Genomic DNA, 17,180 nt, shown 5'->3' with positions numbered 1-17,180 from the left:
TAAAAATAAAAGAGCCAAAATATCAATCCCAGTTTTGGATTACTTTAATTAACAAAAAAAAATGCATATAGCAGAGGATAGTTTCAATCTGCCTACCGCTGGGTTATGGGCCCAGCATGCTTCCATTGCTGTACTCTGCTGCACATGTAAGTGCAAGAGATCCTGAAGCACTCACTCATCATGGGAAAGTACCAATGTGTTTCTTCGTTGGTTGATGGAAGAAACATCTTACAAAAACTCTCCAGATTATTGACTTTTTAAAGTTTTTCTAGGAAACATTTTAGATGAATGCTTATTAGCCTTTGTCAGTATGGACTTTTGCAAAGTGTCTCTGTGGCGCAATCAGTTAGTGTGCACGGCTATTAACCAAAAGGTTGGTGGTTCAATCCCACCCAGGGACGTAATTGACCTTGTTATCAGATTTTGGTGATCTTTAAGTAGACAAGTCAAAATTTCAAATCCCCCTGTTCTGGTGTAGGGTACCTGGCCTTCTCTGATGTAATCAGAGTTAGATTTGATTCAGTGATTTTATAAAAACAGATAGGAAGCACAATTTAGCAGTGGTTTGCAGAGAAAAAGAAATATGCTGGCAGAAAAAATCAATTGAGTGATTAAACAGCTCTTCATTTTCTGGCTTTATTTTTATGCTAACAAATTTGTTCTTTGAAAAGTGTCCACAAAGCCAAGTCTCTGATTAACACCTTTGTAGGGATGGTTTTTCACCTATTACTAAATTAAACTTGCTTCATTGGAAAGGCAGCAAGATGCATCCTCATTTCAATGTCTACTGAAATAATACAGGTTGACACCAGGAAACATTAACGCCACTGCATCCTTGCTGCTTTCTCATGTAGAAGTCTGTTTAATGTGAAAACAAGGTGATATCTAATTAGCACACAGGTTAGGAATTAAGAAAATCTTTATTTAAGGGTGAAGATGTTTCTCACAAAATCGTTGCCCCAATGCATCATTGAAATTCAAGCTGGAAAGATGATTTTAATATATCACTTGTACATTTTGTATTGCTCTTCTGGTGACAATGTAGTTTGTTTTTGTCAATTACCCTTTTAATAATAGGGTAAAGAAAATTAAGTGGATTTTTTAAAGAAAACTATACTGTCAATATACTATTAAAACAAATTAAAATGGTAAAAGTTATTGTACTTTAAGTAAAAATAAAAGAGCAAAAATATCAATCCCAGTTTTGATTACTTAAATTAACAAAAAAAATGCATATAGCAAAGGATAGTTTCAATCTGCCTACCTCTGGGTTATGGGCCCAGCATGCTTCCATTGCAGTACTCTGCTGCACATGTAAGTGCAAGAGATCCTGAAGCACTCACTCATCATGGGAAAGTACCAATGTGTTTCTTCGTTGGTTGATGGAAGAAACATCTTACAAAAACTCTCCAGATTATTGACTTTTTAAAGTTTTTCTAGGAAACGTTCTAGATGTATGCTTATTAGCCTTTGTCAGTATGGACTTTTTGCAAAGTGTCTCTGTGGCGCAATCGGTTAGTGTATCCGGCTACTAACCAAAAGGTTGGTGGTTCAATCCCACCCAGGGACGTAATTGACCTTGTTATCAGATTTTGGTGATCTTTAAGTAGACAAGTCAAAATTTCAAACCCCCTGTTATGGTGTAGGGTACCTGGCCTTCTCTGATGTAATCAGAGTTAGATTTGATTCATTGATTTTATAAAAACAGCTAGGAAGCACAATTTAGCAGTGGGTTGCAGAGAAAAAGAAATATGCTGGCAAAAAAAATCCAATTGAGTGATGAAACAGCTCTTCATTTTCTGGCTTTATTTTTATGCTAACAAATTTGTTCTCTGAAAAGTGTCCACAAAGCCAAGTCTCTGATTAACACCTTTGTAGGGATGGTTTTTCACCTATTACTAAATTAAACTTGCTTCATTGGAAAGGCAGCAAGATGCATCCTCATTTCAATTTCTACTGAAATAATACAGGTTGACACCAGGAAACATTAACGCCACTGCATCCTTGCTGCTTTCTCATGTGGAAGTCTGTTTAATGTGAAAACAAGGTGATATCTAATTAGCACACAGGTAAGGAATTAAGAAAATCTTTATTTAAGGGTGAAGATGTTTCTCACAAAATCGTTGCCCAAATGCATAATTGAAATTCAAGCTGGAAAGATGATTTTAATATATCACTTGTACATTTTGTATTGCTCTTCTGGTGACAATGTAGTTTGTTTTTGTCAATTACCCTTTTAATAATAGGGTAAAGAAAATTAAGTGGATTTTTTAAAGAAAACTATACTGTCAATATACTATTAAAACAAATTAAAATGGTAAAAGTTATTGTACTTTAAGTAAAAATAAAAGAGCAAAAATATCAATCCCAGTTTTGATTACTTAAATTAACAAAAAAAATGCATATAGCAAAGGATAGTTTCAATCTGCCTACCTCTGGGTTATGGGCCCTGTATGCTTCCATTGCAGTACTCTGCTGCACATGTAAGTGCAAGAGATCCTGAAGCACTCACTCATCATGGGAAAGTACCAATGTGTTTCTTCATTGGTTGATGGAAGAAACATCTTACAAAAACTCTCCAGATTATTAATCGTTGCCCCAATGCATCATTGAAATTCAAGCTGGAAAGATGATTTTAATATATCACTTGTACATTTTGTATTGCTCTTCTGGTGACAATGTAGTTTGTTTTTGTCAATTACCATTTTAATAATAGGGTAAAGAAAATTAAGTGGATTTTTAAAAGAAAACAATACTTTCAATATACTATTAAAACAAATTAAAATGGTAAAAGTTATTGTACTTTAATGAAAAATAAAAGAGCAAAAATATCAATCCCAGTTTTGGATTACTTTAATTAACAAAAAAAATGCATATAGCAGAGGATAGTTTTAATCTGCCTACCTCTGGGTTATGGGCCCAGCATGCTTCCATTGCAGTACTTTGCTGCACATGTAAGTGCAAGAGATCCTGAAGCACTCAGTCATCAATGGAAAGTACCAATGTGTTTCTTCGTTGGTTGATGGAAGAAACATTTTACAAAAACTCTCCAGATTATTGACTTTTTAAAGTTTTTCTAGGAAACGTTCTAGATGTATGCTTATTAGCCTTTGTCAGTATGTACTTTTTGCAAAGTGTCTCTGTGGCGCAATCGGTTAGTGTGTCCGGCTACTAATCAAAAGGTTGGTGGTTCAATCCCACCCATTGACCTTGTTATCAGATTTTGGTGATCTTTAAGTAGACAAGTCAAAATTTAAAACCCCCTGTTATGGTGTAGGGTACCTTGCCTTCTCTGATGTAATCAGAGTTAGATTTGATTCATTGATTTTATAAAAACAGCTAGGAAGCACAATTTAGCAGTGGGTTGCAGAGATAAAGAAATATGCTGGCAAAAAAAATCCAATTGAGTGATTAAACAGCTCTTCATTTTCTGGCTTTATTTTTATGCTAACAAATTTGTTCTCTGAAAAGTGTCCACAAAGCCAAGTCTCTGATTAACACCTTTGTAAAGATGGTTTTTAACCTATTACTAAATTAAACTTGCTTCATTGGAAAGGCAGCAAGATGCATCCTCATTTCAATGTCTACTGAAATAATACAGGTTGACACCAGGAAACATTAACGCCACTGCATCCTTGCTGCTTTCTCATGTGGAAGTCTGTTTAATGTGAAAACAAGGTGATATCTAATTAGCACACAGGTAAGGAATTAAGAAAATCTTTATTTAAGGGTGAAGATGTTTCTCACAAAATCGTTGCCCCAATGCATCATTGAAATTCAAGCTGGAAAGATGATTTTAATATATCACTTGTACATTTTGTATTGCTCTTCTGGTGACAATGTAGTTTGTTTTTGTCAATTACCATTTTAATAATAGGGTAAAGAAAATTAAGTGGATTTTTTAAAGAAAACTATACTGTCAATATACTATTAAAACAAATTAAAATGGTAAAAGTTATTGTACTTTAAGTAAAAATAAAAAAGCAAAAATATCAATCCCAGTTTTGATTACTAAAATTAACAAAAAAAAAATGCATATAGCAGAGGATAGTTTCAATCTGCCTACCTCTGGGTTATGTGCCCAGCATGCTTCCATTGCAGTACTCTGCTGCACATGTAAGTGCAATAGATCCTAAAGCACTCACTCATCATGGGAAAGTACCAATGTGTTTCTTCGTTGGTTGATGGAAGAAACATCTTACAAAAACTCTCCAGATTATTGACTTTTTAAAGTTTTTCTAGGAAAAGTTTTAGATGAATGCTTATTAGCCTTTGTCAGTATTTACTTTTGCAAAGTGTCTCTGTGGCGCAATCAGTTAGTGTGTATGGCTATTAACCAAAAGGTTGGTGGTTCAATCCCACCCAGGGACGTAATTGACCTTGTTATCAGATTTTGGTGATCTTTAAGTAGACAAGTCAAAATTTCAAACCCCCTCTTATGGTGTAGGGTACCTGGCCTTCTCTGATGTAATCAGAGTTAGATTTGATTCAGTGATTTTATAAAAACAGCTAGGAAGCACAATTTAGCAGTGGGTTGCAGAGAAAAAGAAATATGCTGGCAAAAAAATCCAATTGAGTGATTAAACAGCTCTTCATTTTCTGGCTTTATTTTTATGCTAACAAATTTGTTCTCAGAAAAGTGTCCACAAAGCCAAGTCTCTGATTAACACCTTTGTAAGGATGGTTTTTCACCTATTACTAAATTAAACTTGCTTCATTGGAAAGGCAGCAAGATGCATCCTCATTTCAATGTCTACTGAAATAATACAGGTTGACACCAGGAAACATTAACGCCACTGCATCCTTGCTGCTTTCTCATGTGGAAGTCTGTTTAATGTGAAAACAAGGTGATATCTAATTAGCACACAGGTAAGGAATTAAGAACATCTTTATTTAAGGGTGAAAATGTTTCTCACAAAATCGTTGCCCCAATGCATCATTGAAATTCAAGCTGGAAAGATGATTTTAATATATCACTTGTACATTTTGTATTGCTCTTCTGGTGACAATGTAGTTTGTTTTTGTCAATTACCCTTTTAATAATAGGGTAAAGAAAATTAAGTGGATTTTTTTAAAGAAAACTATACTGTCAATATACTATTAAAACAAATTATAATGGTAAAAGTTATTGTACTTTAAGTAAAAATAAAAGAGCCAAAATATCAATCCCAGTTTTGGATTACTTTAATTAACAAAAAAAAATGCATATAGCAGAGGATAGTTTCAATCTGCCTACCGCTGGGTTATGGGCCCAGCATGCTTCCATTGCTGTACTCTGCTGCACATGTAAGTGCAAGAGATCCTGAAGCACTCACTCATCATGGGAAAGTACCAATGTGTTTCTTCGTTGGTTGATGGAAGAAACATCTTACAAAAACTCTCCAGATTATTGACTTTTTAAAGTTTTTCTAGGAAACATTTTAGATGAATGCTTATTAGCCTTTGTCAGTATGGACTTTTGCAAAGTGTCTCTGTGGCGCAATCAGTTAGTGTGCACGGCTATTAACCAAAAGGTTGGTGGTTCAATCCCACCCAGGGACGTAATTGACCTTGTTATCAGATTTTGGTGATCTTTAAGTAGACAAGTCAAAATTTCAAATCCCCCTGTTCTGGTGTAGGGTACCTGGCCTTCTCTGATGTAATCAGAGTTAGATTTGATTCAGTGATTTTATAAAATCAGCTAGGAAGCACAATTTAGCAGTGGGTTGCAGAGAAAAAGAAATATGCTGGCAAAAAAAATCCAATTGAGTGATTAAACAGCTCTTAATTTTCTGGCTTTATTTTTATGCTAACAAATTTGTTCTCTGAAAAGTGTCCACAAAGCCAAGTCTCTGATTAACACCTTTGTAAGGATGGTTTTTAACCTATTACTAAATTAAACTTGCTTCATTGGAAAGGCAGCAAGATGCATCCTCATTTCAATGTCTACTGAAATAATACAGGTTGACACCAGGAAACATTAACGCCACTGCATCCTTGCTGCTTTCTCATGTGGAAGTCTGTTTAATGTGAAAACAAGGTGATATCTAATTAGCACACAGGTAAGGAATTAAGAAAATCTTTATTTAAGGGTGAAAATGTTTCTCACAAAATCGTTGCCCCAATGCATCATTGAAATTCAAGCTGGAAATATGATTTTAATATATCACTTGTACATTTTGTATTGCTCTTCTGGTGACAATGTAGTTTGTTTTTGTCAATTACCATTTTAATAATAGGGTAAAGAAAATTAAGTGGATTTTTGAAAGAAAACAATACTGTCAATATACTATTAAAACAAATTAAAATGGTAAAAGTTATTGTACTGTAAGTAAAAATAAAAGAGCCAACATATCAATCCCAGTTTTGGAATACTTTAATTAACAAAAACAAATGCATATAGCAGAGGATAGTTTCAATCTGCCTACCTCTGGGTTATGTGCTCAGCATGCTTCCATTGCTGTACTCTGCTGCACATGTAAGTGCAATAGATCCTGAAGCACTCACTCATCATGGGAAAGTACCAATGTGTTTCTTCGTTGGTTGATGGAAGAAACATCTTACAAAAACTCTCCAGATTATTGACTTTTTAAAGTTTTTCTAGGAAACGTTTTAGATGAATGCTTATTAGCCTTTGTCAGTATGTACTTTTGCAAAGTGTCTCTGTGGCGCAATCAGTTAGTGTGTATGGCTATTAACCAAAAGGTTGGTGGTTCAATCCCACCCAGGGACGTAATTGACCTTGTTATCAGATTTTGGTGATCTTTAAGTAGACAAGTCAAAATTTCAAACCCCCTCTTATGGTGTAGGGTACCTGGCCTTCTCTGATGTAATCAGAGTTAGATTTGATTCAGTGATTTTATAAAAACAGCTAGGAAGCACAATTTAGCAGTGGGTTGCAGAGAAAAAGAAATATGCTGGCAAAAAAATCCAATAGAGTGATTAAACAGCTCTTCATTTTCTGGCTTTATTTTTATGCTAACAAATTTGTTCTCTGAAAAGTGTCCACAAAGCCAAGTCTCTGATTAACACCTTTGTAAGGATGGTTTTTCACCTATTACTAAATTAAACTTGCTTCATTGGAAAGGCAGCAAGATGCATCCTCATTTCAATGTCTACTGAAATAATACAGGTTGACACCAGGAAACATTAACGCCACTGCATCCTTGCTGCTTTCTCATGTAAAAGTCTATTTAATGTGAAAACAAGGTGATATCTAATTAGCACACAGGTAAGGAATTAAGAAAATCTTTATTTAAGGGTGAAAATGTTTCTCACAAAATCGTTGCCCCAATGCATCATTGAAATTCAAGCTGGAAAGATGATTTTAATATATCACTTGTACATTTTGTATTGCTCTTCTGCTGACAATGTAGTTTGTTTTTGTCAATTACCATTTTAATAATAGGGTAAAGAAAATTAAGTGGATTTTTAAAAGAAAACAATACTTTCAATATACTATTAAAACAAATTAAAATGGTAAAAGTTATTGTACTTTAATGAAAAATAAAAGAGCAAAAATATCAATCCCAGTTTTGGATTACTTTAACTAACAAAAAAAATGCATATAGCAGAGGATAGTTTTAATCTGCCTACCTCTGGGTTATGGGCCCAGCATGCTTCCATTGCAGTACTCTGCTGCACATGTAAGTGCAAGAGATCCTGAAGCACTCACTCATCATGGGAAAGTACCAATGTGTTTCTTCGTTGGTGGATGGAAGAAACATCTTACAAAAACTCTCCAGATTATTGACTTTTTAAAGTTTTTCTAGGAAACATTTTAGATGAATGCTTATTAGTCTTTGTCAGTATGTACTTTTTGCAAAGTGTCTCTGTGGCGCAATCGGTTAGTGTGTCCGGCTACTAACCAAAAGGTTGGTGGTTCAATCCCACCCAGGGACGTAATTGACCTTGTTATCAGATTTTGGTGATCTTTAAGTAGACAAGTCAAAATTTCAAATCCCCTCTTATGGTGTAGGGTACCTTGCCTTCTCTGATGTAATCAGAGTTAGATTTGATTCAGTGATTTTATAAAAACAGCTAGGAAGCACAATTTAGCAGTGGGTTGCAGAGAAAAAGAAATATGCTGGCAAAAAAATCCAATTGAGTGATTAAACAGCTCTTCATTTTCTGGCTTTATTTTTATGCTAACAAATTTGTTCTCTGAAAAGTGTCCACAAAGCCAAGTCTCTGATGAACACCTTTGTAAGGATGGTTTTTCACCTATTACTAAATTAAACTTGCTTCATTGGAAAGGCAGCAAGATGCATCCTCATTTCAATGTCTACTGAAATAATACAGGTTGACACCAGGAAACATTAACGCCAATGCATCCTTGCTGCTTTCTCATGTGGAAGTCTGTTTAATGTGAAAACAAGGTGATATCTAATTAGCACACAGGTAAGGAATTAAGAAAATCTTTATTTAAGGGTGAAGATGTTTCTCACAAAATCGTTGCCCCAATGCATCATTGAAATTCAAGCTGGAAAGATGATTTTAATATATCACTTGTACATTTTGTATTGCTCTTCTGGTGACAATGTAGTTTGTTTTTGTCAATTACCATTTTAATAATAGGGTAAAGAAAATTAAGTGGATTTTTAAAAGAAAACAATACTGTCAATATACTATTAAAACAAATTAAAATGGTAAAAGTTATTGTACTTTAAGTAAAAATAAAAGAGCCAAAATATCAATCCCAGTTTTGGATTACTTTAATTAACAAAAAAAATGCATATAGCAGAGGATAGTTTCAATCTGCCTACCGCTGGGTTATGGGCCCAGCATGCTTCCATTGCTGTACTCTGCTGCACATGTAAGTGCAAGAGATCCTGAAGCACTCACTCATCATGGGAAAGTACCAATGTGTTTCTTCGTTGGTTGATGGAAGAAACATCTTACAAAAACTCTCCAGATTATTGACTTTTTAAAGTTTTTCTAGGAAACGTTTTAGATGAATGCTTATTAGCCTTTGTCAGTAAGGACTTTCGCAAAGTGTCTCTGTGGCGCAATCAGTTAGTGTGCACGGCTATTAACCAAAAGGTTGGTGGTTCAATCCCACCCAGGGACGTAATTGACCTTGTTATCAGATTTTGGTGATCTTTAAGTAGACATGTCAAAATTTCAAATCCCCCTGTACTGGTGTAGGGTACCTGGCCTTCTCTGATGTAATCAGAGTTAGATTTGATTCAGTGATTTTATAAAAACAGCTAGGAAGCACAATTTAGCAGTGGGTTGCAGAGAAAAAGAAATATGCTGGCAAAAAAAATCCAATTGAGTGATTAAACAGCTCTTAATTTTCTGGCTTTATTTTTATGCTAACAAATTTGTTCTCTGAAAAGTGTCCACAAAGCCAAGTCTCTGATTAACCCCTTTGTAAGGATGGTTTTTAACCTATTACTAAATTAAACTTGCTTCATTGGAAAGGCAGCAAGATGCATCCTCATTTCAATGTCTACTGAAATAATACAGGTTGACACCAGGAAACATTAACGCCACTGCATCCTTGCTGCTTTCTCATGTGGAAGTCTGTTTAATGTGAAAACAAGGTGATATCTAATTAGCACACAGGTAAGGAATTAAGAAAATCTTTAAGGGTGAAAATGTTTCTCACAAAATCGTTGCCCCAATGCATCATTGAAATTCAAGCTGGAAATATGATTTTAATATATCACTTGTACATTTTGTATTGCTCTTCTGGTGACAATGTAGTTTGTTTTTGTCAATTACCATTTTAATAATAGGGTAAAGAAAATTAAGTGGATTTTTGAAAGAAAACAATACTGTCAATATACTATTAAAACAAATTAAAATGGTAAAAGTTATTGTACTGTAAGTAAAAATAAAAGAGCCAACATATCAATCCCAGTTTTGGAATACTTTAATTAACAAAAACAAATGCATATAGCAGAGGATAGTTTCAATCTGCCTACCTCTGGGTTATGTGCTCAGCATGCTTCCATTGCTGTACTCTGCTGCACATGTAGGTACAAGACAGCTTTTCCTTGCCAATATCTCTCTTTTGCAAAGAGCTGCGCATTGGAAAATTCAGGGCTATGCCGTGTAGATGATGGCCTAACAGGAGGCTTTAAAATTTTCTTTCTAGTGTCCTTCGTTTGGGAGAAAAATGCAAAGGTACAAGACAGCTTTTCCTTGCCAATATCTCTCTTTTGCAAAGAGCTGCGCATTGGAAAATTCAGGGCTATGCCGTGTAGATGATGGCCTAACAGGAGGCTTTAAAAAAATGTTCTAGTGTCCTTCGTTTGGGAGAAAAATGCAAAGGTACAAGACAGCTTTTCCTTGCCTATATCTCTCTTTTGCAAAGAGCTGTGCATTGGAAAATTCAGGGCTATGCCGTGTAGATGATGGCCTAACAGGAGGCTTTAAAATTTTCTTTCTAGTGTCCTTCGTTTGGGAGAAAAATGCAAAGGTACAAGACAGTTTTTCCTTGCCAATATCTCTCTTTTGCAAAGAGCTGCGCATTGGAAAATTCAGGGCTATGCCGTGTAGATGATGGCCTAACAGGAGGCTTTAAAATTTTCTTTCTAGTGTCCTTCGTTTGGGAGAAAAATGCAAAGGTACAAGACAGCTTTTCCTTGCCAATATCTCTCTTTTGCAAAGAGCTGCGCATTGGAAAATTCAGGGCTATGCCGTGTAGATGATGGCCTAACAGGAGGCTTTAAAATTTTCTTTCTAGTGTCCTTCGTTTGGGAGAAAAATGCAAAGGTACAAGACAGCTTATCCTTGCCAATATCTCTCTTTTGCAAAGAGCTGCGCATTGGAAAATTCAGGGCTATGCCGTGTAGATGATGGCCTAACAGGAGGCTTTAAAAAAAAATTTCTAGTGTCCTTCGTTTGGGAGAAAAATGCAAAGGTACAAGACAGCTTTTCCTTGCCAATATCTCTCTTTTGCAAAGAGCTGCGCATTGGAAAATTCAGGGCTATGCCGTGTAGATGATGGCCTAACAGGAGGCTTTAAAATTTTCTTTCTAGTGTCCTTCGTTTGGGAGAAAAATGCAAAGGTACAAGACAGCTTTTCCTTGCCAATATCTCTCTTTTGCAAAGAGCTGCGCATTGGAAAATTATGGGCTATGCCGTGTAGATGATGGCCTAACAGGAGGCTTTAAAATTTTCTTTCTAGTGTCCTTCGTTTGGGAGAAAAATGCAAAGGTACATGACAGCTTTTCCTTGCCAATATCTCTCTTTTGCAAAGAGCTGCGCATTGGAAAATTCAGGGCTATGCCGTGTAGATGATGGCCTAACAGGAGGCTTTAAAATTTTCTTTCTAGTGTCCTTCGTTTGGGAGAAAAATGCAAAGGTACAAGACAGTTTTTCCTTGCCAATATCTCTCTTTTGCAAAGAGCTGCGCATTGGAAAATTCAGGGCTATGCCGTGTAGATGATGGCCTAACAGGAGGCTTTAAAATTTTCTTTCTAGTGTCCTTCGTTTGGGAGAAAAATGCAAAGGTACAAGACAGCTTTTCCTTGCCAATATCTCTCTTTTGCAAAGAGCTGCGCATTGGAAAATTCAGGGCTATGCCGTGTAGATGATGGCCTAACAGGAGGCTTTAAAATTTTCTTTCTAGTGTCCTTCGTTTGGGAGAAAAATGCAAAGGTACAAGACAGCTTATCCTTGCCAATATCTCTCTTTTGCAAAGAGCTGCGCATTGGAAAATTCAGGGCTATGCCGTGTAGATGATGGCCTAACAGGAGGCTTTAAAAAAAAAATTCTAGTGTCCTTCGTTTGGGAGAAAAATGCAAAGGTACAAGACAGCTTTTCCTTGCCAATATCTCTCTTTTGCAAAGAGCTGCGCATTGGAAAATTCAGGGCTATGCCGTGTAGATGATGGCCTAACAGGAGGCTTTAAAATTTTCTTTCTAGTGTCCTTCGTTTGGGAGAAAAATGCAAAGGTACAAGACAGCTTTTCCTTGCCAATATCTCTCTTTTGCAAAGAGCTGCGCATTGGAAAATTCAGGGCTATGCCGTGTAGATGATGGCCTAACAGGAGGCTTTAAAATTTTCTTTCTAGTGTCCTTCGTTTGGGAGAAAAACGCAAAGGTACAAGACAGCTTTTCCTTGCCAATATCGCTCTTTTGCAAAGAGCTGCGCATTGGAAAATTCAGGGCTATGCCGTGTAGATGATGGCCTAACAGGAGGCTTTACAATTTTATTTCTAGTGTCCTTCGTTTGGGAGAAAAATGCAAAGGTACAAGACAGCTTATCCTTGCCAATATCTCTCTTTTGCAAAGAGCTGCGCATTGGAAAATTCAGGGCTATGCCGTGTAGATGATGGCCTAACAGGAGGCTTTAAAATTTTCTTTCTAGTGTCCTTCGTTTGGGAGAAAAATGCAAAGGTACAAGACAGTTTATCCTTGCCAATATCTCTCTTTTGCAAAGAGCTGCGCATTGGAAAATTCAGGGCTATGCCGTGTAGATGATGGCCTAACAGGAGGCTTTAAAATTTTCTTTCTAGTGTCCTTCGTTTGGGAGAAAAATGCAAAGGTACAAGACAGCTTATCCTTGCCAATATCTCTCTTTTGCAAAGAGCTGCGCATTGGAAAATTCAGGGCTATGCCGTGTAGATGATGGCCTAACAGGAGGCTTTAAAAAAATTTTTCTAGTGTCCTTCGTTTGGGAGAAAAATGCAAAGGTACAAGACAGCTTTTCCTTGCCAATATCTCTCTTTTGCAAAGAGCTGCGCATTGGAAAATTCAGGGCTATGCCGTGTAGATGATGGCCTAACAGGAGGCTTTAAAATTTTCTTTCTAGTGTCCTTCGTTTGGGAGAAAAATGCAAAGGTACAAGACAGCTTTTCCTTGCCAATATCTCTCTTTTGCAAAGAGCTGCGCATTGGAAAATTCAGGGCTATGCCGTGTAGATGATGGCCTAACAGGAGGCTTTAAAATTTTCTTTCTAGTGTCCTTCGTTTGGGAGAAAAATGCAAAGGTACAAGACAGCTTTTCCTTGCCAATATCTCTCTTTTGCAAAGAGCTGCGCATTGGAAAATTCAGGGCTATGCCGTGTAGATGATGGCCTAACAGGAGGCTTTAAAATTTTCTTTCTAGTGTCCTTCGTTTGGGAGAAAAATGCAAAGGTACAAGACAGCTTATCCTTGCCAATATCTCTCTTTTGCAAAGAGCTGCGCATTGGAAAATTCAGGGCTATGCCGTGTAGATGATGGCCTAACAGGAGGCTTTAAAATTTTCTTTCTAGTGTCCTTCGTTTGGGAGAAAAATGCAAAGGTACAAGACAGTTTTTCCTTGCTAATATCTCTCTTTTGCAAAGAGCTGCGTATTGGAAAATTCAGGGCTATGCCGTGTAGATGATGGCCTAACAGGAGGCTTTAAAATTTTCTTTCTAGTGTCCTTCGTTTGGGAGAAAAATGCAAAGGTACAAGACAGCTTTTCCTTGCCAATATCTCTCTTTTGCAAAGAGCTGCGCATTGGAAAATTCAGGGCTATGCCGTGTAGATGATGGCCTAACAGGAGGCTTTAAAATTTTCTTTCTAGTGTCCTTCGTTTGGGAGAAAAATGCAAAGGTACAAGACAGCTTTTCCTTGCCAATATCTCTCTTTTGCAAAGAGCTGCGCATTGGAAAATTCAGGGCTATGCCGTGTAGATGATGGCCTAACAGGAGGCTTTAAAATTTTCTTTCTAGTGTCCTTCGTTTGGGAGAAAAATGCAAAGGTACAAGACAGCTTTTCCTTGCCAATATCTATCTTTTGCAAAGAGCTGCGCATTGGAAAATTCAGGGCTATGCCGTGTAGATGATGGCCTAACAGGAGGCTTTAAAATTTTCTTTCTAGTGTCCTTCGTTTGGGAGAAAAATGCAAAGGTACAAGACAGCTTTTCATTGCCAATATCTCTCTTTTGCAAAGAGCTACGCATTGGAAAATTCAGGGCTATACCATGTAGATGAAGCACTAACAGGAGGCTTTAAAATTTTCATTCTAGTGTCCTTCGTTTGGGAGAAAAATCCAATGGTACAAGACAGTTTTTCCTTGCCAATATCTCTCTTTTACAAAGAGCTGCGCATTGGAAAATTCAGGGCTATGCCGTGTAGATGATGGCCTAACAGGAGGCTTTAAAATTTTCTTTCTAGTTTCCTTCGTTTGGGAGAAAAATGCAAAGGTACAAGACAGCTTTTCCTTGCCAATATCTCTCTTTTGCAAAGAGCTGCGCATTGGAAAATTCAGGGCTATGCCGTGTAGATGATGGCCTAACAGGAGGCTTTAAAATTTTCTTTCTAGTGTCCTTCGTTTGGGAGAAAAATGCAAAGGTACAAGACAGCTTTTCCTTGCCAATATCTCTCTTTTGCAAAGAGCTGCGCATTGGAAAATTCAGGGCTATGCCGTGTAGATGATGGCCTAACAGGAGGCTTTAAAATTTTCTTTCTAGTGTCCTTCGTTTGGGAGAAAAATGCAAAGGTACAAGACAGCTTTTCCTTGCCAATATCTCTCTTTTGCAAAGAGCTGCGCATTGGAAAATTCAGGGCTATGCCGTGTAGATGATGGCCTAACAGGAGGCTTTAAAAAAAATGTTCTAGTGTCCTTCGTTTGGGAGAAAAATGCAAAGGTACAAGACAGCTTTTCCTTGCCAATATCTCTCTTTTGCAAAGAGCTGTGCATTGGAAAATTCAGGGCTATGCCGTGTAGATGATGGCCTAACAGGAGGCTTTAAAATTTTCTTTCTAGTGTCCTTCGTTTGGGAGAAAAATGCAAAGGTACAAGACAGTTTTTCCTTGCCAATATCTCTCTTTTGCAAAGAGCTGCGCATTGGAAAATTCAGGGCTATGCCGTGTAGATGATGGCCTAACAGGAGGCTTTAAAATTTTCTTTCTAGTGTCCTTCGTTTGGGAGAAAAATGCAAAGGTACAAGACAGCTTTTCCTTGCCAATATCTCTCTTTTGCAAAGAGCTGCGCATTGGAAAATTCAGGTCTATGCCGTGTAGATGATGGCCTAACAGGAGGCTTTAAATTTTTCTTTCTAGTGTCCTTCGTTTGGGAGAAAAATGCAAAGGTACAAGACAGTTTTTCCTTGCCAATATCTCTCTTTTGCAAAGAGCTGCGCATTGGAAAATTCAGGGCTATGCCGTGTAGATGATGGCCTAACAGGAGGCTTTAAAATTTTCTTTCTAGTGTCCTTCGTTTGGGAGAAAAATGCAAAGGTACAAGACAGCTTTTCCTTGCCAATATCTCTCTTTTGCAAAGAGCTGCGCATTGGAAAATTCAGGGCTATGCCGTGTAGATGATGGCCTAACAGGAGGCTTTAAAATTTTCTTTCTAGTGTCCTTCGTTTGGGAGAAAAATGCAAAGGTACACGACAGCTTATCCTTGCCAATATCTCTCTTTTGCAAAGAGCTGCGCATTGGAAAATTCAGGGCTATGCCGTGTAGATGATGGCCTAACAGGAGGCTTTAAAAAAAAATTCTAGTGTCCTTCGTTTGGGAGAAAAATGCAAAGGTACAAGACAGCTTTTCCTTGCCAATATCTCTCTTTTGCAAAGAGCTGCGCATTGGAAAATTCAGGGCTATGCCGTGTACATGATGGCCTAACAGGAGGCTTTAAAATTTTCTTTCTAGTGTCCTTCGTTTGGGAGAAAAATGCAAAGGTACAAGACAGCTTTTCCTTGCCAATATCTCTCTTTTGCAAAGAGCTGCGCATTGGAAAATTCAGGGCTATGCCGTGTAGATGATGGCCTAACAGGAGGCTTTAAAATTTTCTTTCTAGTGTCCTTCGTTTGGGAGAAAAACGCAAAGGTACAAGACAGCTTTTCCTTGCCAATATCTCTCTTTTGCAAAGAGCTGCGCATTGGAAAATTCAGGGCTATGCCGTGTAGATGATGGCCTAACAGGAGGCTTTACAATTTTATTTCTAGTGTCCTTCGTTTGGGAGAAAAATGCAAAGGTACAAGACAGCTTATCCTTGCCAATATCTCTCTTTTGCAAAGAGCTGCGCATTGGAAAATTCAGGGCTATGCCGTGTAGATGATGGCCTAACAGGAGGCTTTAAAAAATTTTTTCTAGTGTCCTTCGTTTGGGAGAAAAATGCAAAGGTACAAGACAGCTTTTCCTTGCCAATATCTCTCTTTTGCAAAGAGCTGCGCATTGGAAAATTCAGGGCTATGCCGTGTAGATGATGGCCTAACAGGAGGCTTTAAAATTTTCTTTCTAGTGTCCTTCGTTTGGGAGAAAAATGCAAAGGTACAAGACAGCTTTTCCTTGCCAATATCTCTCTTTTGCAAAGAGCTGCGCATTGGAAAATTATGGGCTATGCCGTGTAGATGATGGCCTAACAGGAGGCTTTAAAATTTTCTTTCTAGTGTCCTTCGTTTGGGAGAAAAATGCAAAGGTACATGACAGCTTTTCCTTGCCAATATCTCTCTTTTGCAAAGAGCTGCGCATTGGAAAATTCAGGGCTATGCCGTGTAGATGATGGCCTAACAGGAGGCTTTAAAATTTTCTTTCTAGTGTCCTTCGTTTAGGAGAAAAATGCAAAGGTACAAGACAGCTTTTCCTTGCCAATATCTCTCTTTTGCAAAGAGCTGCGCATTGGAAAATTCAGGGCTATGCCGTGTAGATGATGGCCTAACAGGAGGCTTTAAAATTTTCTTTCTAGTGTCCTTCGTTTGGGAGAAAAATGCAAAGGTACAAGACAGCTTTTCCTTGCCAATATCTCTCTTTTGCAAAGAGCTGCGCATTGGAAAATTCAGGGCTATGCCGTGTAGATGATGGCCTAACAGGAGGCTTTAAAAAAAATGTTCTAGTGTCCTTCGTTTGGGAGAAAAATGCAAAGGTACAAGACAGCTTTTCCTTGCCAATATCTCTCTTTTGCAAAGAGCTGTGCATTGGAAAATTCAGGGCTATGCCGTGTAGATGATGGCCTAACAGGAGGCTTTAAAATTTTCTTTCTAGTGTCCTTCGTTTGGGAGAAAAATGCAAAGGTACAAGACAGCTTATCCTTGCCAATATCTCTCTTTTGCAAAGAGCTGCGCATTGGAAAATTCAGGGCTATGCCGTGTAGATGATGGCCTAACAGGAGGCTTTAAAATTTTCTTTCTAGTGTCCTTCGTTTAGGAGAAAAATGCAAAGGTACAAGACAGTTTTTCCTTGCTAATATCTCTCTTTTGCAAAGAGCTGCGCATTGGAAAATTCAGGGCTATGCCGTGTAGATGATGGCCTAACAGGAGGCTTTAAAATTTTCT

The sequence above is a fragment of the Pseudophryne corroboree genome, unplaced genomic scaffold (assembly GCF_028390025.1).
Source record: "Pseudophryne corroboree isolate aPseCor3 unplaced genomic scaffold, aPseCor3.hap2 scaffold_1031, whole genome shotgun sequence".
In the NCBI taxonomy this organism is placed as follows: Eukaryota; Metazoa; Chordata; class Amphibia; order Anura; family Myobatrachidae; genus Pseudophryne; species Pseudophryne corroboree.
The sequence above is the reverse complement of the archived record's forward strand: the minus strand, read 5'-3'. Positions refer to the sequence as shown.